The 25639-nt window shown below is 37.5% G+C and overlaps 1 protein-coding gene across 2 annotated transcripts in view; it reads left to right on the forward strand.

Moving 5' to 3' along the window:
- The window catches only part of LOC134530605 (cytotoxic granule associated RNA binding protein TIA1), a 717211-nt gene that overhangs the window by 371467 nt on the left and 320105 nt on the right, over positions 1-25639 (forward strand). For both annotated transcript variants that reach the window (XM_063365590.1, XM_063365591.1), the window contains exon 2: positions 10673-10760. The gene's annotated coding sequence lies outside the window, so the exon portion shown is untranslated. The remainder of the gene's footprint in view (positions 1-10672; positions 10761-25639) is intronic.

A 25639-nucleotide genomic window follows, 5' to 3' on the forward strand; every position in this document is an offset into this window, starting at 1 on the left:
GTTTTTGCTTTCCCCTAAGCTCCGCTTTAACGCGGGGGAGTATGTGCCGTGTATTAGGTATTTAGGCACATTTTATTTAAAAATTTTGTAATCTTAAATATTTTTGGAAATATAATATATTTTTTTTTCTCTCTCTCTCTCATCTTATTTTCTTTACGGCCAGGCCCTCAGCCTCTGTTCTCAGAGGCGAGCTGATTTTCTTTCCCAGCCTCATGCTAGGCTAGCATTCTGGCTAATATTTCTCCCGCCTCCAGGCACGTCGGAGCCGGTAACGTTATTTCTTCGCGGGTCTCCTTTTGCTAAGAGCAGCTTGTGAAGCAGTGCTGAGCCCTGCTAACTCTGTCACGAATCGGTATAAGGTTCACTAGCAGCAAGACACGACAGGAGAATCCCGTGGGCCTTGTGTCCCACAGACCATGCGTTTTTTGAAGCCACCCCCGCCTGCTCACCCACCCTCTCTTCTCAGAAGTGGCTAGGAGCGACGACCGCTCGAGTGCGTTAACCGAATTCAAGGCCATCTCAGGCTTCACAGCCGCAGTTACGATTCTGCACCTTAACGACACCTAGCGACGGCTGTGGTAACTAATGCCACGGGTGAGGCGTCGGCAGCGCCGACACTACCGCGCTCGCGCGGAGGTAACGACAACCTCTCTCCCCTCCTTATGTCTCAGGCCGCTAGGTGGCACCACTGGTTACTCCATTACGCCCTAGCTTGACACTCTCGTCGGTCACAAGTTGATTTATTAGTACTTCCTCTCGCCACCAAAAGATAGCGCCTCAGTCGCGCAGTCACTCCAGTAAGATCTAATTTTTTTTATGCCGGACACCTTCGGGTGGACTCGGTAATTTTCGGCTCAGAGCCTACCCCCCTCCCATTCTCTAGAGACCCCGCGCTTATGATATCCTGGTGAGATCCCGCTCTGAACTTACTTCGGTGCGCGCCTCCTGACTGACTGGTACCGTTTGTATCTGCGATCTTCGGTGAATCATCGACATCGTATATTATGTAGTCTGCTCAGACTAAGGGATGGAGTCCCTATCTAAAATTATTATTAACCAGTCAGTAGTTTAGTTAATAGTAGAGAAACTTAGTATTCTAATATAAATTATTTTCTATTTAATCATGATGACTTCCGTGGCTACCGCGAATCGTGGTTCGGGTTTGCGGAGACGAGACGCCCTCTCCTGAGCGCCAGGACCAACACCCTGTTTTGGTAAGTCTTGACGTCATCCCCCCCCTTTTATTTCCCTCTATTGGCCTTTTGCGCCATTTAAGTATACTGTCTGGAAACAGGTCTAATTCTTTGGAATTTGGACTTTTGTTTCAGACAGGGTTCCAAGTTTGGGGCAACCAAAATCCTCTGCCAGAACCTCTGGAGTCGGTTCCTGCGCAGTATCCAACATCATTAGGCCTACTACCTTGATCACCGTCTACCTACAGCCCCGGGTGATACCCGCATAATTCTATCTTTTTATTCACGAACCCAAGATTAGTGTAACCCAGTTAAGACAGCGGACAGTAAAAGGCAGTTCGAGGAGAAGAAATTTATATTATGTTTTGGAAGGACTATATGTACAAACTTTAAAGTTACCAATGTTAATTTCAGTCTTGTTGTTAAATATTTTAATTTTTGTTATACATTAAGGGCCGGCTCTATCGTAAATAACGTTAAGGAATATCATATAATAAGTGTAATTGTGAGTTATGTAAATAAGATCACTTATCAATGAAAAACAGTCTTTACTAAGGAAAATTTAATCTATCAAAAAAAAAGAACAATGATTAATAAAATAAGGAAGTCTATAGACGTAACAGTTGTTTTTATTTATTTAATATATAATAACGATCCTTTTACTCCCAAGTATTTGTAGGGAGTCCCTAAATTTTCTTTGTTTACTTCTAGTGTCGCCTCTGTTGTTGACTTTTATAGTTATTAATTGAGGGCCTCAGTAATCAAAGCTTCCAAATCTTTTAACTTTATTATTTAATTATTCTTTAAGACACTAGGGGTATTACACTTCGAAAAATTACATTTTTGAATTGTCAGATTTTTTTGAGGTTTTTGAGTGAAATTGTTTTCCTAAAAACTGGAAACTATTTAAATATGCTATTATTGAGTTGTTTCAATTAAAATTTTCCTGCAAGATCGCAACATTAAAAAATGCAGTAAGAACGTATAAATGCATACCCTCTCAAGGGCACAAGAGCGAAGCTTAGCGGGAATTTCACACGTCGGCTCTCAGCACCGGTGTTCGTCGACCCAGAACAGCGCGGGGTTGCGACCCGGTTACCGACCGGACGAAGGTGAGCTGGGAGGTGAGCGAGAAGGAAAGAAAAGGGTGCTGATGATGGAGTGGGAGGCGGCTGGGAGGAGAGTTTCGGAGGACTCCGAGTCGTTTTTTCGGGGATCCCGCAGACCGACAAACCCCCCCCCCCCCCCCCCCCCAAGGGACGTCACAAGCCCCCGGAAAACTTCACCCTCGCGCGTGATGAATTAACATCCACTTGCTCGAACCTGCGGGGCCTTGCGAGAAATGCAAATTATATTACTTAATGGTAAAAGTTCGCGATTGATATAATTTTCATGAAAGAAAGTCGCACTCGGATCTGGAAAATAAAGTAATTAAAAATGATGTCCCTCCGTGCCCCAATAAATAAGCAGAAAAAAAATTACTTCCAAATACAAGTTATTTTTTTAAAGTTCTCTTAAATAATGATTGTTCGAACAGAATATATAACTATGCGTTGAACAATTTATGCAGTTATGCAGTACTCAAACACTCGGGCAAATTTAAATTGTCTTCAGTACTTCTCATTGCTCCAATCATTATTTTTTTATTACAGCTAATAAAGACTTGCCTTTACTACGCCCATTTGTACAATTGTACAACTTATCAAATTTAATTTTCAAAAAATTATCTATATTGTATAACCTATAAACGTCTTTAGATCATTACTACAATCGTTATCTGAGTTTTGAAATAGCCTAGCTTTGATCTATTTCAATGCAAAAATATCTCTGTACAATGTCTTTAAATATTTAAATACATATGTTGTATGTAATTTATCAGCACAATTAAAGATATTTCTAAAATGAGTTTTCTTTAAACATTGTAAATAATTGTTTTATAGAAAATATTACGTTTAAAACAACATTTATATGTTATTTACGCCGTATTTACTAGGGCAAGGAAGTTATAATGGAACTAGCTAATGCCCGGCATGCGTTGCAATGCCTATTTAATTATTTTTATTATTTTTAAAGTTTTTTACATACATCTCTCTATCTATTTATAACTCTTTATACTTAAGTAACTCTATGTATATCTTAATATCTCTATATATTTTTCTATTCATCTCTCTTTATCACTCCATCTCTCTCAATATATCTCTATATTTCACTATATATACATCCTCTATATATCTCACTATATGTCCATAACTCTATAAATCTCTACATCTCACTATATATCCATATTTCTCTATATCTCTATAAATCGATCTATACCCTTATAAATATAGCTCTTTAATACTCTGTACATCTAACCCTTTATTTTTATCTCTCTATATATTTGTCTATATATATATTTCTTTTAATATAAAAATCTTTATAAACATCACTCTCTTATATCTCTCTTTTCCTATACATTTTCTGTGAATATATCTATATATCTATATCTATCTTCATTACTATATTTCTCTATCACTCCCTCTATATATCTCTATTCCTCTCTATCTCACTCCATCACACTAACAGTCTATTTTCAATCTCTCTTCATCTATATATCTTTCCTTCTTTATCTTTCTGTATATCTCTCTGGACTCGCTCGCCATCATTATTATTCGGACAATAGAAAAGAGGAACTGATATAAAATAGCGTAACTGGTAATTATTCGATACTACTCGCGCGCCATCATAATTTTTGCTTTACGGGTTTGTTTCATCGAAATCTCACCTATACATTGATGATCGTTTCGTGTTTTAAACATGGAAGTAATTGGTGTATACAATCTTTACCATGTTAATACTTGAAGTCTAAATCGGAACGAAATAAAACTCCTCCCTCCCCCACACTCTTTACTTCTGCATAGCAAAACAATTTTTGCCTACGATGAAGTTTAATTCTAATTTATTGCAGAGGTTTGTTTTAAGGTTTGTTCAGCAATATTCATTACATGATGGCATCTTTATGATTCTTCCTAGTGATTTCCTTTCAAACTATTAAACAAATGTATAGCATATTAGCCTTTATACAACTACGATTTGTTTGCTATCCAATTGCTAACCAGTTGACTTCAACTTTAGAACAGAAACCACTCCATAGACTAATTAATACCTCTATGGTTTCAAAGGTAAAGCGTCTAAAATTTAATAGATATCGAATGAATGATGAGTTATCAATGCAATGGCGAAATTTTATCAAGAAAAATTAATTTCTACTTTAAGGATTGGTTTTATCATAATCTCACTTAAAAAGTAGACTTCATCGTGTTTCGAAGGTCCAATAATAATATAAATAATAATAATAACTTTTATTTATTTTTTAACAGTGTGAGATATTGCCCACAAACTTATTTTCCGTATAAAACGATGTTTTTTTTAAGTTGAAAACCATTATTTGTAAGGATATTACCGGTTACTTATTTACTTAACAGACATACAAAGCGGCGATGAGTAAAGTTTCTTTAAAGACGTTTTAAATCTTATATCATATTCGGTTAAGTTGATTACTGTATAGAGTGCGCTCGCATAGTCCAATACCAACATCGATAGCTCGTTGATTGCATGCAACTCACACGCTCTGTCTCGTACCGAGTGAACTACATTGAAAAGACCCCATTCTTTCGTGGTTAGACTGTACTATGACGGTGAAATGGGGAATTTTCATCAAGAATAATTAAATTATGCTTTAAGCTTTTGTTTTATCGAAATCTCACTTATACAGTGACCATTCCCTTGTTCCGAAGGCCAAGTGTGCAAAGTTTCAACTCAGTCGGATGAACGATGCTTCAACGCATAGAAGAAGAACATACGTTCTTTTTTATATATATGAAAGAAGAAGAAGAAGATAAGGCAATGAAAGCAAGTAGTGAGAGAGAAAATTTTTTTATCACAATATGTTACTCCATTTTATAGCTACGATTCATTGCTAGCGTCTTTTAAAAATAAGGAAAAATATTTCCTGTTGACGATTTGGCCACAGGAGTTTTAATAACGTGCTGTTCTCAATGCGTTTGTCACCACAAAAATATCAGTCACGCCGACCGATTTCACCGTCACCTCGCCACCTTCTGGATGGTTGACACAACACAGTTAGTCCTCGTCTAGCGTCCCGGGGACATTTTTCATTCCCGATGCGCCTACCGGGGCCGCTCTTCATATCGGCCATCATCCGTCTTCATCAGGGGGGCCAGCGCGCCAACTGGGCAGCTGCCGGCTGGGGACTTGGGGGGGGGGGGAGGGGGAGAGGGTGAAAAAAAATTCTATATTGACCTGCTCCCCGCACGGCCATCTCTTTCGCAGCCGCCTACAATCTGTCACGAATTACTGAAGGCCTTGGGTTTGTGAAGGGGTGGAGGAGGGGAGGGGGGAGGAGGTGTCCATGGAAGAGCCCACGTGTTTGCTTCATCCGGGTTGTCGGGTTATTTATTTACTCTCTTTATCTCCTCGCCGCTGGTTTCTGACGAATCCATACACACGGAGAGAATTTTCAACGAACTTGTGTGACGTGTGCATTTCAAGTGGCGTTTTAAAATTCCTGATAAAATAAAAACTTCTCATACTTGACCCAAAAATTCTCATTTTCTTGATACTTTAAACCGTGCATCTTCACTCAGTGAATTTCAATAATGAGAATCTTTATAACTTAAATAACACTCACTTAATTATTATTAATTAAAAATAAACAGGCTTTAACAGATTAATTTTAATCTTAGACATCAAAGAATTAAAATTTTTAATATTTAATATAAATAAAAATTAGAGCAAACACAAGGCATCTAAAGACATAACTGAGTCTTTCAGCCGCCTCAAGCCATGTAATCAGTGTTTGAAATTGGCGATTCTGTAAAGAAAGCAAAATTAATTTGTTTTCGTTACCTTGTTTTTGCACAGTGTCTAAAATACTTTGGGCATTCTTAATTTTTTTTACGTATTTTACGGGCATAGAAGTGCGGTAACACTAAGGGCGATATTCCTTGTTGGGATACAACCGTAACACTGCCTTTTTAATATTCTGAAGAGTTTTTGTCATTTGTCTGTTTTAAAACTAATAAAAGGTAAAAGGCATAAATATAAATAAATACCAACACTGATGAATGTAAAACCATTATAGTTAGATATTTAATCTAATACAGTCAACCCTGACTCCATATAAATATATTAAAACAAAAACAAATTACTTAAGTAAAACGTTCCTTGCAAGCAAGAATACTTTTATTCAAAAAATACAAGTACACTGTTAAAAATCTTCACCTTCAATTTACGAAGAACTATGTGGTTACAAATTATCCAGGGATCTTCGCAAATTAACGGCTATCTTCGTAAATTTACGGACACTGGGTTTACTTACTTTAAACATGATTTCAAAAGAATATTATTAGTACATTAACAAACATTAAAAAAACTGTTTAAGTATATTTTTGCACTTGTGTGTTTACCTTTATTTAGAACGAAACATGCAACTCGGAAGTCAAATTACGGCATGGTTTCTACAAAGATTCAGTTATTTGAATATACGTGGAACACTTCGTTTATTTGCAATAAATTCCTCGTTGAAAAGTCTATCAATTTACTGCAATTTCTGACAGAGTAGAGTAGTTATGTATGTCCGAGTGTAGGTAAGATTCAGCCTGGGCATCCTAGGACGCCCAGTCCTAAAACTATTTGGACAGTCAAGAGCCTCGGTGGCCTGGCGATTTAGGTTCGATTTCTGGTAGTGACTCCTCCACACGTTGGGAACGTAATGGACTTTGTTTGATGATTTATGGTTTTCTAGAGGTAACATTCTTTTTTCTCAACTTCGCATTTATCTCCAGTAAGTTGTGGTACCTCCTCTCCTGCGATTTCCACGCATAACTTAGAAAGTAATGACATAGAACACTCATATTAGAATTATTTAAAAATAAACTTTTTTCTCATAACCGTAATAAGTAAGACACGCACGATAAATTACAATCGTTACTTGTAAAATCACGGATAAGGAACATCGCAACTTTTAAAATCACATCATAATTTAGAAAAAAATATAACTTTTAATTGCCATAGTTGAGAAACGTACAACTTTGAAATGTCACAATATTTTTTTTTAACACAATTACGATTGGTCTCATATTATAGCTGTGTTAGTTTAAAATACGTATCTTGTATTTCTCTTTGTCGCGGTTTTCAAGTTATGACAGTTTGACAGAAGACTTCCTGCAATAAGTCTCCTAGGTTCTGCCCGCACGTCAAATTATTACAACCGTCAGGGACTACAAAATCTAGCTTGAGGATGGCATGTGACAGCCAAACGAACACTTCACAATAGCCAAACGTTCGTTTCGAAAATGACCGCGCGATAATTCGCCACCGTGTGCAGGGCTTAGCTCTCTTTGATGTTCGCGAAAAGCGAATAAAGTTAGCGCAGGAGCTAACGCCGTGCAACTGATTAAAAAAAGAAATCGATAAGCATATAATGGGGCTTCGCTGCCCGGCAAGAAGATATTTCTGGCAGAAGGATAACATTATCGTAGACGTGTTTAGGTATGAAGCGTCGCACACCTAGTTTGCAGTACAGAGTAAATGGCGTGCACTGTTGCCAGATTTCTAGTACAAGCGCAATAGAATAGTTGCGTTCCACTAAATAATCATATTGCCTATTTACAATCAAATTATTTTATTTTATTTGCCATCGTAAATGAAAACAGTTGTTATTTTTTATTTTTTAGTATATTTTTTTTCGATCTTTTAAAGAATAAAAACAATTTATATTTATTGAATAGTTACAGCTGTAGTCATTCTGAAAAAAAAAACAATTGTTTAACATGAGAAACTATTTTTAGCAGCCTGACACTATTGCAAATCAGTCATATTAACTCATATGCTATGATCGAACTGAGTCAAATAGTAACAAATACATTTTAAACTATGATGCAATCGTTCGTTTCTAATTACTTACAAGTAAAAATTACACTATGCCTGTGACAAAATAAAAAGGATGGATTTTCCCCAATGTTTTCTATTTAAAATTTCCATTTACGCCATAAAATATCTAAAAAATAATTTTAAGTTTAATGAACTTAAAAAAATTATTTTTTTTCTGAAACTTAACATAGTTGTGACTAAAATGTTTGTGCTCTATGGTATATATCTGGCAACAGTGCACACCGAAACGAGGACTGATGACAGGGATCGTGTGTTGGGAAGAGAGAGGATGCCCATTACAACTGCACACTGCAAACTTAGGATGAGACGCGCTACAGCATCAGAAAACTCACAACAGCCCCGAAAGAGGGATGGATTTTAGTCCAGGGAGTGGATGGGGGGGGGGAAGTGTTTGACGGGGGAGGGGAGAGGGGAAGGAAGCTTAATGTGTGTTCCTAGAGGCTTATTCGAGCCGTGCCAATCAGGTGCCGGTGGCCAATAAAAACTTTTGCTCCGCCGGGGCTTTAGAGCTGGTTGAAGCGGCGTTTTACTGCGTGATGAACCGCTCTCTCGTTCCTGGCGTCGCGTTTGCACCTCCGCGCGCCACGTGATTGAACTGCATCTCCCGTCCGTGCAGCGGCGATTCTTTCCCACAACAAGTTTCACGCCACTCGTTTACGGGAGGGAAAAAAAACCTGTCTAGCGTCTCCCGCTGTTTTTACTACTGCCAAATAAACCAGGCGTAAACGTTACAGCACGAAACTTATTCAAGGCTCCGTTTATTTTCTAAACAACTCATACAGTATTTTTTTTTTTAAATTGAATTTTACAAACACAGCTTGAATGGTGGCACAGGAAAAGATTTGTAAGTACTATTATAAAGAATTTTACAGGAGAACATATTTAGGTGCTATTGCGTATTTGTATGATAATATGTTGAATTGTTCACATTTCATATTATAAGTACCACTTCAGTGTTCGAGAAAACATACTTGCAAAAGTATACATTCCATAACTGTGACAAACTATCCTAAATAAAACAAAAACAAAAAAAAATTGAAAATAAATTTATATTGCAAGAAGTGCACTTAAGACGTTTAAATGTGCCACCCTTCAGATATAAATCAACGTACTTTCGGTGAATGCGAATGGAACATGCTTGTACACAGTGCCAACGAAAACTTCAACATTCTGCAACTAAAAAAAATTCATTGAAACATTAGTAGTTTGGTTACATTTGTAATGAAATAAGTTTTTACTTCTTTCTCGTGAAATTTCTTAAGCATGCAACATTTTCTCCTATTCAGGTCGACGTTTTCACTGAAGTAAATTACTTTATCGAAACATTCCATGTAACTGTCACTTTAGCAAGATTCTTTCTACAGAATCTGCTACACTTATTATTTATATCAACGAAACAAGATTTAAACCAAACTCATGTACATTAAAAATGGTTTAGTTTCCTATAGTTTATAAGATAAATTATGGAGATTAATTATTCCACAATTGGGAAGAGAAAAGGAAAGGTGAAACCCACGAAATTTCGAGTTAAAAACATAAGCACCAAGTCTGTTCAGAAGTAGCTTTAAGACAAATGTTTTAAGGACTCTTCAGACGGATCTATGGTCCATTATACTGTCATGATCACAAAAAAAAATGTTTTAATTTAATGTAGGCTATTTTAACTTATAAATTTAAAACAGCCAATAGTGTTTTATTAAGCAGTTCACATACAAGAGACCATGCATTTAGTCACTTCAGCTACAGGGGTTTAGTTTCTACAATATTTTTTTATATTTTCCTTTCCACTCAAATAATCGTGTATTTAACTATCTTTATATTTATTTGTTTCTTGCTCAAATCTTTATTAGTAGTTTTGTAGCTTACAGTTTTGAGGAAATAACTGTTTGCAAACCGAAAAAGTCTATATTCAATGAACGTTTTTTTTATATATTATCTATTCAAGAAAAAATATATTTTTTTAATGTAAATAAAAATTTCATTTATCTTTTCTTTATTATAAAATAATATAATTTCATGAAATAATTTAAATTTCATTACAAACGTAATAAATCTACTGGAAACAGTAATCATCTATACCGGAAGTTTACTTGAATGAATTTTGCATTTGAGAGGCTGATGTTCAGGTATTGATTCATAATTAATTTTATTTGGCTCTCAAACGTAACTTATTACTAAAATATCTATTCAATTGAAAAATACTACAGAACATTTACTTTTTTGTACCTTTAACACCATATTAAGTTATACAACTGCTCACGTTGGAAATAATTTCTACTATCAATTTTTACAAATTTTTTATTTCCAGATAATGTTTCTTAAAAGTTAATTTTAAAAAAGGTAGCTTGATGTGAAAGAAACATATATATTTTTCGTTCCAAATCATCGATAAATATTTTTTAATGTTCACTAGACATTAAGTATAGCTACTTAGAAAACAATTGTACCTTCACTGTTGATGTGTTTTCGTACAAATTTTTATTGTGTCCACTGAAACATTTGTTTGTTTGTTTTGTTTTCCACAGAACACTACCACATATTCGTCGGTGACCTGAGCCCGGAAATCGAGACGCAAACCCTTCGAGAAGCCTTCGCGCCGTTCGGCGAAATCTCGTGAGTACTTCCTGCTTGGCTGTTGTTTCCCACGGGTTCCGCAGTACGGCGCTGTGTGGCTCGCACAACCTCCCGTTGAGCATCGCGCACGTCGACCGCCACATTCGTCAAAATTAACTTAGAACTTAAGTTAATTTACGGACGTTTCAGTATTGTGTGTTGAACGTTTCTGTATAAATACATATTTTGTAAACCCGTATTCAAAATATTTATTTCTTTATAAATAGTTCATGACAACCAAAAAATAATATCCATTTGTCTAACTAGATAAATTCATTTTATTTCTATTTCGCATCACTAATCAAAAATATATAAATACATAAAATCTGTGTGCTAGAATGGATATAATTTTGGCCTTAAATATTTAAAAAAATATATTGAAATTTAATATTATAGCTACCTCATAGTTGTCAACACTTCCGACTAAAAATAACTTTCCTCTGAGGAATTTTTACGTTCTAGTAGAACGATCAGCGTTGTCATCAGAGACGAGGTTCTTGCAAAGTTAATCATACACTGCTCTCGAAATTTTAAGAACGTCATAAAAACTTATTTTAAATACGCGCATTACTATGGCAAAAAAAAATACTTCGAATTGGTCAGAGTATTACGTAGAGAAAATTAACATTTGTCTACACTTACGTTTATTTAATCAGTTCTCCTTGAATTAATATAAATATTATAGTAAATTTTATCCTTTATCTAGGATATTTTTGTTAACAAATAAAGAATTTTTTAACACTTGAAATATTAAAAATTCCATTTTATAATTTTAAAATAATAATTCTAATTAAATTAAAAAATAATATACTTTGAAAAGCGGTTGTAATTTTAAGGCATTCCGTTGCCATCAGTTCTGATAACCGTTATTTCCAAACGAAATTTTTATTATGTTTATTAGACTTTTTTAAAACTGATTTGAACCTGTTGAATTATATGTTTTTTTTTTTTTTTTTTGCTCGATAGGGTCTTGATCACTTGTGCCGGCGAATTTATTCCGTGTCGCACCAGGAGGAACTGTAACTCACGGCACGCGATTGCTATCCGGACGGACGATCACTCCCGAGGCTGCGAAACAGCGCGCCGCTAGAGCCGACCTCCGTAGCGTAGTGGGGTGCGCACTGGCCTACGGTTTCGAGGGGTTCTGGGTTCGAGTCCCGGGTAAAGCATGGGTGTTAATTTGCAAATGTTTAAATTTGTCACTGATTTGTCAAAGTCAATACAACTGTCACACTTAACACATCACAAAGACAGAATCAGTACTAAATCTATGACAACTACACTAAGGTAGGGTAATGCATAATTTTTAAGAGGAATAACGGTGAATATTTGGCTACGTGGCAGCATTAGTTTAACTATAAATACAGTTCCAGATAATATTAATCCTTTTGGTCATTTACATTCACAAAGAGTATTCACAAGTAATCCTCACAAAGAGTAGGGTTGGAGAACACTATGAGTACAGCATGTACTACTGCCAACATGAAAAAAATAAAAATGCACGTGCATATTTCCAAGTATGGAAAGAAAGGCTAAAATCTTACAAGAATATTTAGATATTTCAAGGAATATGAGTAAAAATAAAAAAAAGAAAGAATAAGTAAATGAAAGGGGGATGGTTGGCTGGTCGGTGATGAAAATCAACAGCCAGCCATACATTAAAAAAACAGGAAAGCCCGGCGGTAAAGTGGCGCAGCGACAGTCGCGCGCCGGATGAACCAGCTGTCCGCGCGGGCTGTTTGACGCGGGAGCACTTCGATGCACGATGGCCAGGGGCAGGCATTTTTCGCGGAAAAACTCTGAACGCCGATTAGACTGCAACAAGGTATACCCGTACCACCGTCTTCTTCCTTGTGATTGGCGGCCGTCTGTGAGAAAAGTCGTAGCCTTATTTGACAGAGTCACTCACCTCGCGTTTGCTTCCGCACTAAAAGCCTGTGATTGGTGTTTTAACAATTGACATGTACCTGAAAGAAACTCACCCAATCACGAAACACAGACGACGTTACAGTGTTTTGACTTTCAGCTAGTCTCGAAATATTTTCGCGAAATATGCATGCCCCTAAAGATGGCTGGACGGCACGCCAGCAGCGAGTGATGAACAGTTGTGGCCCTGGGCCGTTTACTGGTTTTGGAAACCCTCCGCCGGACGACTTGAAAAATCTACTCTTCCAAAAATTTTCAACACAACTTTTAAACTTAAAATTTCTACGGTTGTTTTGCTCATTTAGCTTCGGATATTTTAATATAATTTCCCGTTAAATATGGATTGGAAAAAAATTCGCGCTTTCAGCGACCTCTAGGAGGACTCCACATACTCGGGCAAATTAAATGCCACCTGTTCATTTGCTATTGAATTATGAGCCCTGTCAACTGGGATGTATTGCGATTCGATACTTCTTTGGCTGAAAGTTTTTTTTTTCCAATTGGCTCAGAGTCCTTCAAATAAACTGCGAGCCAATCACAGAAGCAATATTGGATTCCAGCTGAACGTGAAGTAAATCTTTCAGTTTTCCCTGTCTCTGCTGATAAATTATCCTTGGACCAGTTTACAAATGCTGAAGATCAATTTTACGGTACAATCACAGCATTATACGTTGCAATAAAATTGTTACTTTCCCCATTGATGTCCATATTTAAAAGACTACTGGACAAACAAAAATAAATAAAGGTCAAAAACATCGGCGCGGCGATTTCCCGGCTTGCCCTGCGCTGGAGCCGCCCCTGCTGATGAAGGAGTGCAAGCTTCGGGGGGAGGGAGTTACTATCGCACTCTTTCTATTAATTACCTACATGGTAAGTCATTTAATTTCACCATCCTTCATGTTTTATTTTACTATTTTTAGATTTGTTTTTACCTAACATAATATTCCAAACAGTTATCAAAAATATAGGTACTTGTAAGCAATACAGAAAAAAAATGGCCTGCCTATGATAAAATGGGGTTTCCGGCAGACGAGACCAGAGGATTTTGGTTTACGGTAAGTGAAATTTAAATATTGGGAATATTATGGACAGAGAAGCCCGAATAGGTATGGCCAAAACTCATGAAAGGTAAGACATCAAGCCACCAAGCAAAAATAAAATACATGTCATAAAACATGCATTTATGCATTTGGAGGCAGAGAAGCACTAATCACCGAATCAGAATTGTTTTCCAAGTTATACTTATTTAGGCCCCGTTGAGGAAGAAATTCGTAGAGCATTGTGAGACGGAAATTTAACCGGTTTATGTCCAATGTACATGCGCGTTTCTGACATAGCCTGCCCATGAGCCAAAGTCGTCAAGATGGCGGACCGTAATGGGGCAGCATACACCCGTATCTATTCGCTTTCGTGGTTGTTGAAGGATGTCTTAAGCTTATTGGTGTGTCAAATGAAACTTTGTAAGAGTAAAAATTTCCTCGAATACTTTTTTGTAAATTTAGTAAGTCATAAGATTAAATAATCGCACCTAATAAATACTGGATAATATTTAACCAAGAAAAAAGTGTTAGATCAATAATGGCGTCGAAAATATTAAAACTTTGTTGGCTCTCTTTAATACTATAAACAATGCCTTAATTTGTAAATTGTATATGCTGTCTAGAGATTTTAGTACAAATAGTATATATTATTTTAAAAACATTTTAATTTATTAAAAATTGAAAAAGGAATACCTTTAGAGCGTGTAAATAAGGGAAACAATTTCGGAAAACTGCGAAAAATTATATTTATAGTTTATGGTAACGACGTTCAATTGCCTAAGTGACAACCTTGACAAAGCCACAGAGTTATATTTTTTTATCCTGAAATGTGGAGCAGCGATGCTTTGCATTTGTTTCATTGGGATGTTATATTGCTACAAAAATCCAATTCCTGTATCCGATGTGACGTAAAAAACTTAATAATACTTACCTTGGTGGCTTGGTGTCTTGCCTTACGTGAGTTTCGGAAATTTCTACTCGGGTTTCTGCGTCTATAATTTTGTCTAATATTTCAATTTCACTGACTGTTAACCTAACTAGTCCGCATTTTATCACAGGTAGACCGTTTTTTCACTAGTACCTATCGTTTTGATAGCTTTATATTATATGGTACGTTAGCTAAAAAAAATAAATTCTAAAAATTAATAAAATATAATATGAAGGAAAGTGAGTTTGAATTAATTACCATGTAATTAATTTAATGACCACCACATATGATTACTCAACCACTGTAACCAAATTCTACTTTAGCATACTACTCCGGCCACGATTTGCAATAAATGTCTTGGAGACTGCGTCTTTGCTTTGGTGACAGAAATCGGCACTCGAAGCACTTATCACTTATTTCCAGCTATTTGGTGAGTATCACTGTTCTTAATACGAAGAGGTTAAAAACATAACGGGTTCCGGGAAGAAAAAACGATTACGTAGTGTGTATTCGGTGTTATTAACGTGAGGTTTTCTTGAGAACGTTCACATCTAAACAAGGCGAAAACAAAACTTTAAATCATGAATGGCGGCTGAAGTGAACCCTTAAGGGACCCGATGATTAAGGTTTGTTTTTATTTTCGACAAGCGGAGTGGTTATTACCACTTCCGCTGGGGCTTCTTGCGCGGTATAGCCTTTTAGCTGAAGACTGTGATTTGGTGCGCAGTCTTCTCGTCGTGCACGGGGCAATTTTTAATTGTGGATTTTGACCATAGCATTACATGGCGGTAAATGAAGATACTTGGGTAAATACGAGTCCTTTGATTGTTCTTAGGAATCTGAACTGGGTGTTTCGAGCCTAAAAAAATATTCTAAATTATTCTGAATGAAAAGTTTATTTCTTTTCACTCTTCTAAAATTAAAGTTTAGAAATAAAATACGGAGACAAGTTTAGTCATCCGCCTTTATTTTGTTTTCAAATGATTCTGGCTACCAGACACCACTAGGATATATTGAGTAGTTGCATTTTTTTTTTTAATCGCGTGGGTTTGTCTGAAGCTTTCCACACCGAGTGCGTGCCCAGGTAGGATGTGTCCTTCATGACAGTTTAGCGTCAAATGGGAGAGAGGAGAGTAAGGACCTGGTCTCATCGGCTCGCGCCCCGCACGCGCCAGTGAAGTCGACAGGGGCGGTGCGTGACAGAAAACACCCCTCCCCCCTCCTCTACCGTGAAAAACACGCGCGCGTGCGCGGGTCATTACTGTTGCGAGGGGGGGGGGGGGGGGGACATTTCATTATCGGCGGGCGCCCGGGGCGTGGACTCCGCAAACACACCAGCAGGGGTGGGGGGTTAATTAGCTGTGCGTGCGCCACCGGAAAAAAAAAAAGATGGTTTGGAAAGGGAGAGGAGGAGGAGTTGGTGACCCAGGGACCACGTTAAAACTGCACCGTCGTGGGGCGAGTTCAGCGACCCCGGCAGGTGTCGCCCGCAACTCCCCCCCCCCCCCCTCCACCGCCTCATCATAGAGTTTCCTCCGGCGTAGCGGCTGCTTGCCTACGCATGTTTACTTGCGCAAACGTTGGTGGCACACCGTGAGAAACAAACAACTACTTTTCGAAATAGTTGACAAAAATATTTTTCCTATAGACCAATAAGACATAGTAAATTTTTTAAATTTCATTTCTGTGAAATATGCAGGATAAAGATAAAGGGTTATACAGGTTGGGCCAAAAGTCACCGCGAATAAAGTTTTTTTTAAATTTATAATTAGTTTCCATTGATTTTAAAAGTTTTAAAGACCAAGATTGGGAGATTTTTTACACTTCATATGTGGGATACAATTCGTGATAATTTGTTTGGTATGGCCCTCCCGTTCGGCCGATTTCAATCCGCTCGAATTTTCATTCTTGGGGACTATCTGAAGGACAAAGTGTGTGTGAAGAAACCATAAACCCAAAATACAGAAGCTCAAGGACAATATTCTTTCATAAATACGTGCACTCGGACCAGAAGTCATTAATCATGTGCTGCACAGGGTCCGTAATCTGTGAGGACCATAATGGCGGACACCTACCTGAGATAATATTCCACGAGTAAGTGTAAAAATTCTCGGACCTTAAGTCTGTGGAAAATCATTGGAAATTAATGATAAATAAAAAATAAGGTTTTCACAGTTATATTATCTTCGTGACAGCTAGACAAGCTCAAGCCAGCACACTCGGAAAGCACCAGAGTGCGCTTTACAGCAAGCGAAGTAAGCACGCGCAGTTCACAGCAACTGTTGTCATTTGTACTGTTGATCTCCAACGAGAAGGACGCGTGCGCGAGTCGAGAGTAGACCAACATGCAGCGCAGCGCATGCATCGGGCTTGCGCACGGCAGTGCAAGGGAAGCACAGAAATTGTGCCGAGGACGTTTCCAAAGAGACTCGTGTGCAGCCTGTGTTGGCGGCCGCAACTTCGAGCGGTTTTTGTGATCTGTGTAGCTGGAAGTTGTCGCTTGAAATATTTTCTTTAAATTCATCGTTGCCATAAAATTCCATCTCTTTCTGTTTTTTTTTTCCTCATTAATTTTTGATACAGCATGCCCTCTAGCGCTTCAGCGACTTGTCTTTTCTGGTTGTGTTCTACAACCCTGTAACTTATGTAATTAAAGTTTCCATATAAAGCTGAACAATTAAGTAGTTTATGGTCTTTCAAAATTTGGATGTAAATCGATTAACAGCATAAATTTTGCCAATCCCACATCAATCGAGTTAACTAATTTCAAAGTTAATTTACTTGTAACATTGTAATAACATATTTTGGCGTCTTAGTGTACTGTCTCTTATAAAACCTTTACATTCGCTCACTGAAGACACTTTATCTTTTCACCTTTTAACAACTAAAATAAATTTGTTCCTCTTTCATAATCACAGAAGAAAAGCATGCAACTAGAGATGTATAAGTTCTTCTTCTTTTAATTGGTGTTTAATATGTTGATTAATAATTTCAAAATGCTATTTATTTTTCTGAAAGTTTTAAATCACTGTGATTGGAAGAGAGTGAGGATAAGCTGTCAACTGTGAAATATGAAACGCCTAAATCCTCCTATACTATGTTGCAACAAAATTTTGCCCTTAAAATGCCGTTCCCACAAATAGATTTATAATAATATTTAGTATAGTTTATAATTGGAGAGTCTGCGCTCACCAGACGCAAATTCTAGGGCATTTAAGTCTTGATTTCACATAGCATGTATATTGTTTAATTAATTGTCAAAACCGTTATTTAGCGGGCTTTTTCTAAAATTTTATGTCTCGATACCTTCTTTGTATTTGTGATTCTGCCAAAGATATGTTCAACATATATTCACTTGCATGGGGAGGGCACCATTTGGGTAATTCACTTTAGGACTCGGTGCATTGGTAGCATATCTTCAGTGTGTCAACTCCTTTAAATAATTAAGTGCACTGGCCAGCCAAATCCCAGAAAAAAGCCTTAGTAAATGCAAGCACAGTTTATAAACTAGAACAGTTACACCCTGACCAACGGCACAGCAGCCTGGTTGGTAACTACTTGCTTTTCGCTAAGACGCTCAGGTTTCAATTTTTGCTGAAGGTGACTTTAAAAGTTGATTTTTTATTAAATCTGCAGGTTACCAATCTTATTAAATAATATATCAATAATTTTATATTATTTATTATATATTAGCTATTACTTGATATTTAAATTATAGCAATAATAAAATATTTCAAATATAAAATAATAATGGGTACAATTACAGTTATGCATGATTCTTATAGTAACTAAATGTCATTTTTATAATAAAATTGTGTTCATATATTTGGTTTGACAAACAAGAACCTGGATAAAAATTATCATAAAAAAATATTGGAAACCAAAATTTTACATCTCCCACAATGTTGGAAAACATACTTCATGAACATTAAAAAGATTTTTCTTTTTTTTCTCAAAGTTTAGAAGCGCACCAAGCATATATTATTATTTCAAAGACAAGGGGCTATTTTAAACACTCCTGCTTTAAATTTCATGTCCAACTTTCGTATTATAAGTGTACTTGCCGCATGAGAACACATGAATTCTGAATGGCAGGCTTTCGAAAAGCAGCGAGTGTCTTATCGAGTATACTCGTAAACACATTGGTAGAGAATACCAGCTCCTTTTAGTTCAAACATGGGGCGAGGTGTCTCAGTGGTAAGACGGTGGACCCCCTTTTTCGAGGACCCGGTTTGAATCCTGTTCCGGTCGTACTGGTTTTATTTTTTAAAATAGTTTCTCGATATCACTCCAGAAATATGGTGGAATGGTTTCTGAATTCGCCAATTACTTTCTCAGCTCCTATTGTTTGTTTAGTCATGCGTCATCGCCTTTAAAATCTTCGCTAACCATGAGACATTGTGCAGGTGTGCCCACGTTCCAATTTTAATAACTGGTTTAAGTAATTGATACAGTCTTAATGGTAATTTACTTCTTGATTTTATTCTATTAAATGAGCAGAATTATGTAAACGTTTTCTTAAATATTTTCTCTGTCTATAGAATTAAACGTCGCAAGGTTAACAAGAAGAGTACATTCTTGGGGAATAATTTAATTGTACAAGTAGGCAATTTATCTTTATCCTAGCTGAAATATCAAGTAATATCTAATAAATATATTGCCAATTAAATCAAATAATATATTTAAAATTCAAATTAATAATATTTATAAACGGAAGATTAAAAATATAGTTATTAAACAAAAGTGTCCATCAGCGATTATCGAAACCGAGCGAATGAGTGGCAAACAAGTACGTAACCACCTAGGTAGCTGCGCCGTCGACCAGAGTGGTGAAACTGAACTAGTATATAAAATGAGCTCGAATTTTCAAAGGGTTTTTTCTCGGATTTGGCTGGCAAGTGTGCTATTATATTAAGGGGTGTACCTACACCCTAAAAGTATACTACTAATGCACCGAGTCTCATCCCAAAGTGAATTTTCCAAGTCAAACCATCCACTTGTTAGTGTAATATCTGTTGAAAATATTTGGGCTGAACAAAAATTTCAAGAGAGTATTCGAGTTAAAGTTTTAGAAATATCGCCTGAATAAAAGAATAACTAAGAAACGAAAAATCAACATGGCTTGTGAGATTAGGGCTTCAGTTAAGGCGTCCTTTTAGACTTTGCCACGTGGGACTACCGCAATCTCCTAACACGTTTATTACGACTATGTTAATCAAATAATATCTTTTCTGATATATCCCAAAGAAATTAGTAGTGACACACATATGAGACAGTGGTTTCTAAGCAGAAACTGTGGGTCACCTTCTATATGTGACAGTCAGTAGCGAATTTGCTAATGAGCAACGTGTGGCATAACACTGTTCTGTTCCTCCGATCAGGAAAAATAATAATATTAAACAAAGTATTGAATCAAAAGCTGCTTTTCTTTACAGCACACAAAATTGCTGAGTACTTGAGGTACATGTGCACATGTACTAAGGCATAATTGCTTGTTTTCACTCGCCATGTTCGCTACTTAATTACCTTTTAATTCCTACTAATTAAAAAATTTCCCGGTACATTTATTCTAAAAATTATATTTTAATTTGTTTATGAGTCACAAATTTTCTTACCAGATATTAACTGTTATCTTCGAACTGTTAAAAGTCACGAAATTGATCGTACCTACGAAGATTTGAGTGAATTTTTTACTTCTTTTGTATAATCTTCGTTAAAATCCCGCTGAGAAAATTTATTATGAAAATAAAATATAATGAAGCTTTAGCGATTAACGAACAGAAAAAGTTCTCAAATGATATTAATGAAAAGAAAGTGAAATAACAAACATGGCAGGAGAGACCTTCATAGACCCGGTTTAAAATATGCTCCATTATGCATCATTAGGTTACAAGCATTCGTAACAGTGTGATACTGCTAAGAAATAATCTCGTATGTAAATATAAGTCATTTAGAGACGTAAGTCGACCGAGCTAAAACAAATTTATAACCTTAGACAGGCAATATTAGCCATGAATACCTTAAAAGCCTACAGCAAAAATTGTTTTTAGTGCAGGTGTACCCTTATTGTGAGTATATCGGTCATAGTGACAAATCAGCTCTTGATGATTTTTTTGTTGATTTACGACTCACCGAAAGTCCATTTTAACATAAATATAAAATCATAAATTAAACACGCCTCCGCCGTTACAATCAATTAGCTGTATATATAATCAACAGTAATATTCACAGTAAACCAGGCAAATGGTATCAAGATGTTATTTTTAATACACAAAACCTTATGTTTTCATGTATTGAACGGTTTTTTGATGATTTTGTTTTTTGGATGCTATACCCGGGGAAATGTTTGGTGAATAGGAAAGGCTCGGTGAAACTAATTTCACAAGCCTAGAGGTTGTATGCGCTCAATCATGGAATTGGAAACAACTTGTGCACAGAAACTCTAATCGCCTGCTTCAGCGACATGGCAAAATTGTTGACCAGTCGGCGAACAAGTCAAACAAAAAGATAAATTGAAAATGGCATGGCATATTCAATCTGGCGAAGAATTTGTCTCCTGCACATGTTACTGACGAGGTACAGAACATCGAGCGTCACTGCAGGTATTTACAGCCAAATTGAAAAGCGTTTTGGAAAAAAAACTCAGTTTAGCTATCAATAACATACACTAGTAGGTATAGACACCTAAATGTATACAACAGAAAAAATAGAAAAATAAAACTAAAAATTTAAATATAAATATATTGAGCGTGTCTTTCAGTAATCGCCAGTGATGTGTTAATTCAACCTCGGTAAAGACAAAATTGATGTGTTATGTTGCAAATAAACATATAATACGAAATTCGGACACGATATTTAACGTAAATGCTTTGACATAATGCTGAGTGTGATAAATATACGCAAATTGTGGTTTTCATCTACGTTTCTTGACGTAAATCACATGTAGTTTCTTCACCCGCCGCTAGAATTCGCTGCCTGAGCAGCCACGTCATCTATTGAATCATTATATTTGCAGAGAAAATGATTAAACTATGCAATGGAACGGATCCCATTAATGTGATAAAGTTTTGAAAAATCTACTAAACCCTGACTTTGAACCCGAACTTCGACAAGGAGTTCTATTAAAATATTTCCCACCCTTGTTAAAATTCATCAAACAATTAATACTATAAAGTTTTCTTTGACTTTATGAACTTTGGTTAGCGCTATCCGTCACAGAAGGCAGAACTGTGGTCACACATTTCCAGTACATGCAATTCCCAATCCATTCAGGAAATTACTCCTATCTTGCGCAACTTAAAGGAATTGGCAGGGATGGCGAGCTGATCTTGTGGCGCGGAAAGTAGGCCAGTAGGTTTCGAGGAGTGGAATTAAGAGATTGTTTTGCAGTATGATCGTCCCACGCATAAATTGAAAATGAACGCTGTTGAAAATCCCGCAAAAATGTGAAAAATCAAACGTTTGCCCAGGACAAGCATGCTGACTTCCAATATTGTGTCTTTTTGTGATAGCGCTCAGTCACACAGTGATAGACGTACCCATGAAGTTTCGCAGCGGTTCCGTTGGTACGTGTTCGCAATCTCTCTACAGCCCTGATTCGGCACCGATAGATCACCACCTCCTCGTGCACGAGAAATACTGGCTTGCGTTGTACCAATTCTACGGTGACGAACTCCGCGATGCTATTACACAGTGGCTTCTTTCCCAGACGTCAAGTTTTTCGAAGATGGATTTTCGAAACTTGTCAAACGTTGTCACTAGCGTCGGGTTTTTTGTTTGCGCCGTCTACAAGAGAAGTCATTCCCCTATTTTTTGTTTAGTCCTCTCAGAGCGCGTTTGCTTCCTCAATGAATGGATGTGTTTGGTGTGTCGACAGCAGACTTGTATAGGAAAGAAACTCACCTAATTAGAAAACAGACGATGCTACAGTGTTTTATGATACATCCGGCCTTTAAATCCTTTTGCGAATAAAACTTGGCTCTTATTAATGTTCCGATCGCGGGTTCGTAAAGGATAGCCCAATTAAAGATTTTATCACTACACAGTTTTATTGATGGCCACTACTTATGTCACTTACAAATGGCAAATAATAAATTGCACTTAAAAATAATGTTGCTTCCCAGTCACTCGTATCTTACAATCCACACACCTCACTGGGAAGCACATCTGGCGCAACTCTCGCCGCAGCACCCCTCGTGGATCTCCGCCGCGGGACTCCGTCTCCGCACTCCGCCACCGCCGACGCACTTGCCTTCGCCGAGGATTCACTCGACGCCTCGCTCGGAACTGCTCTCGGGATTCCGCCACGCCCGCGACACTATCGCCCGGAACTGAACTCTCCGTCTCCCCGCCCTGGAGCCTTCGTCCAAGGACTTCGCAACTCTGCCGCACCCGCGGCACTATCGCCCCGGAAACTCCGCCGCGGGAGAACTCCCGACTGAACTCTCACTCACTCTCAACTCTCTCTGGATTCCGGCGTCCCGGGCATATATATTGGCCCAGGCGCCTTCTCGAACTCACCAGCGCGGCTGGGGACAGTCGCGTCATTCCGCGCTGACTCAACGGCAGAAATCTCTCGAAACACGTGTCGGCAGCTGCCTGGTGGCGCGCGGGGTGTGGAGGGAAGGAGGGGGGGAAAGCGACAATCCTTGCAATCTTCCAGGCGCGCGCGGCGCATCTCATGTTGCGGCGGCCGCCAGCCAGCTCTGCACCTGCACGTGTCGCGGCCTTGCTCACGTTCGTAACATTAAATTAGTTTCTTCAAAATGTGTATGTTTATTATGTCCTGAAATGTTTTTTTTTTTATGTGTGAACATCTTAGCTCTCAGTATACGGCATTTGGTGGGAGTAATTTCCTTAATGGAACTTAAGTAATATATGGAACGGAAATATGTAACAACGGTCCTGCCATCTGTAGCTGATTGCGTGAACCAAAATTCACAATGTCAAAGGAAAACATTAGAGTATTAAATGTATAATGCATTTTAACATAATGGGCAGTATTTTAATAAATTCACTTGTCGAAAATCAGGCCCAAAGCCGGGGTTTTATTTATTTTTCAAGTAAGTTTTTGTTTTTATCGGAGTCGTTTCATTATATAATTTAAAATTTCGGCCTGCAAATGGGATGATTTGATAGTTGACTTAGCTGCTCCTGGAGTGAATTCTGGCGGCGGGTGCGGTAACTACATGTGATTCGCGTTCATTAATTTAGTTGAAAACATAACTTTCGTATATTTATAACGCTCGGCATTATTTTAAATTAAACTATGTTAAATTTCATGTCCAAGTTTCGTATTAGAAGTGTATTTGCAACATGAGAACACGTGAATTTGCTTTTTACCGAGGTTAGGTGTTACACGTCTCTTACGAATAGTGAAGGACTCGCACACCTTGTTTTTCATTTTTGTTTCAGATTTAATCTTGTACTTCACACTTCTATATATTTCGCTGTTCTATATCACGTGCTTTCGGGACAGCAGCGAGTGACTTACCGAGTATACTCGTAAACACACTGGTTCAGAAGACGAACTCCCTTTAGTTCAAACATGGGGCGAAGTGTCCCAGTAGTAAGACGGCGGACTCCCTTTTTAGAGGACCTGGTTTGAATCCTGTTCCGGTTTTATTAAAAAAAACACTACAGTCATATGCTGGAATGGTTGCTCAATTGGCCAATTGCTTTCTCGACGTCTCGGTTTTGTGTAGTCGTGTGTTATAGTCTCTAATAACTTCGCTAGCTATGAGACGTTGGGTCGGTATTTTCCCGTTATAATTTTGGCAAACTGGTTGTAGGTTATTGCTGATAGTAATAAGACAATTACAAAAAAAATAAGTACACGATTTTTCTGACTTTCACAACTTATCACAGTGAACAACTCTGTCATGTCTAGTAAAACCAATTTAATTTCTTCTCTCCTGGAGATATCTATTATATTTCTTTAAATTTATTTATTTACAATTAACGAAAGCCAATTCCGTCATGATAATGGGTACAGCTGCTAACAAGGTCCTACATCTTGTACGAAATATTTGCATATCACTAGGGACACAATTATATGGTTAATTCCGATAAAACCGAAATAACACCAAAAAGCATGACAAAACATCGCCTAACACCGAAATGCATGTTAATACACCATATATTACTATATAACTAGCAAGTTATATATAATGGAGTAAAGTATCATTAAATTAAACTTAATTCATATCTTTAAAAAGTAATCTTTAAATGTTTGGAATTCAAGGAATGTCAATTCGGGACAAAAAATTGTACTTGTAAATATATGGATCAGAAAAAAATTAGTTTAATTTGTTTTATTGTGCATCTCTTATTGAGTTCTTTTAAAATTTACAAAGTCTCATTATTTTATTTTTATTATTCTGAATGAATCTATTTTAGACCACTTTATTACAAATTATTTTTTTTTCGTAGTAATGCAGCATATTAATTTTACCACTATTTTGTTGGAGTTAAATATTTAAAATTTAAATAACAAAAATTACACTTAAATCTTCTGTTTTAAAAAAAATAAAATTGGACAACCAACAATACAGTAAAATTTGATCTCTCAGCTATCGCACTGTACGTATAGGCGTATTCCACTGCAGTGGCAACTGTCACCAACTCTCACGACAGCTGCCGTCGGGGTGGATGTGGGGGCACCCCCGCGTGGTTCGAACCAACCCCGAGGGGCGGATATTCGTTTGGCAACCCCTCGCTGCCCGGGGTGCAGGTGCCTCTGGAGGAGGGGGGGGGGGTGCAGGGGGTTCGGAGAGGGTATGGCGGGACATAAAACGGTCAAATAAAACTGAGTTAGGGCTGAGCTCGCGAGGAGTTAGGGGTAGTGTGTGCGGGACGGCGGGTGGTGGAGCCCGCGCGCTTGGTTAATACGACCCCCTTCCCCTCCTCCAACCCTCGTGGTAGGGTGCAAGAGTAACTCTTCTCAACTGGGAAGGGGGGGGGGGGGGAAATTGTGCACCGTCATC

The sequence above is a fragment of the Bacillus rossius genome, chromosome 3 (genome assembly GCF_032445375.1).
Source record: "Bacillus rossius redtenbacheri isolate Brsri chromosome 3, Brsri_v3, whole genome shotgun sequence".
NCBI classification, from domain to species: Eukaryota; Metazoa; Arthropoda; class Insecta; order Phasmatodea; family Bacillidae; genus Bacillus; species Bacillus rossius.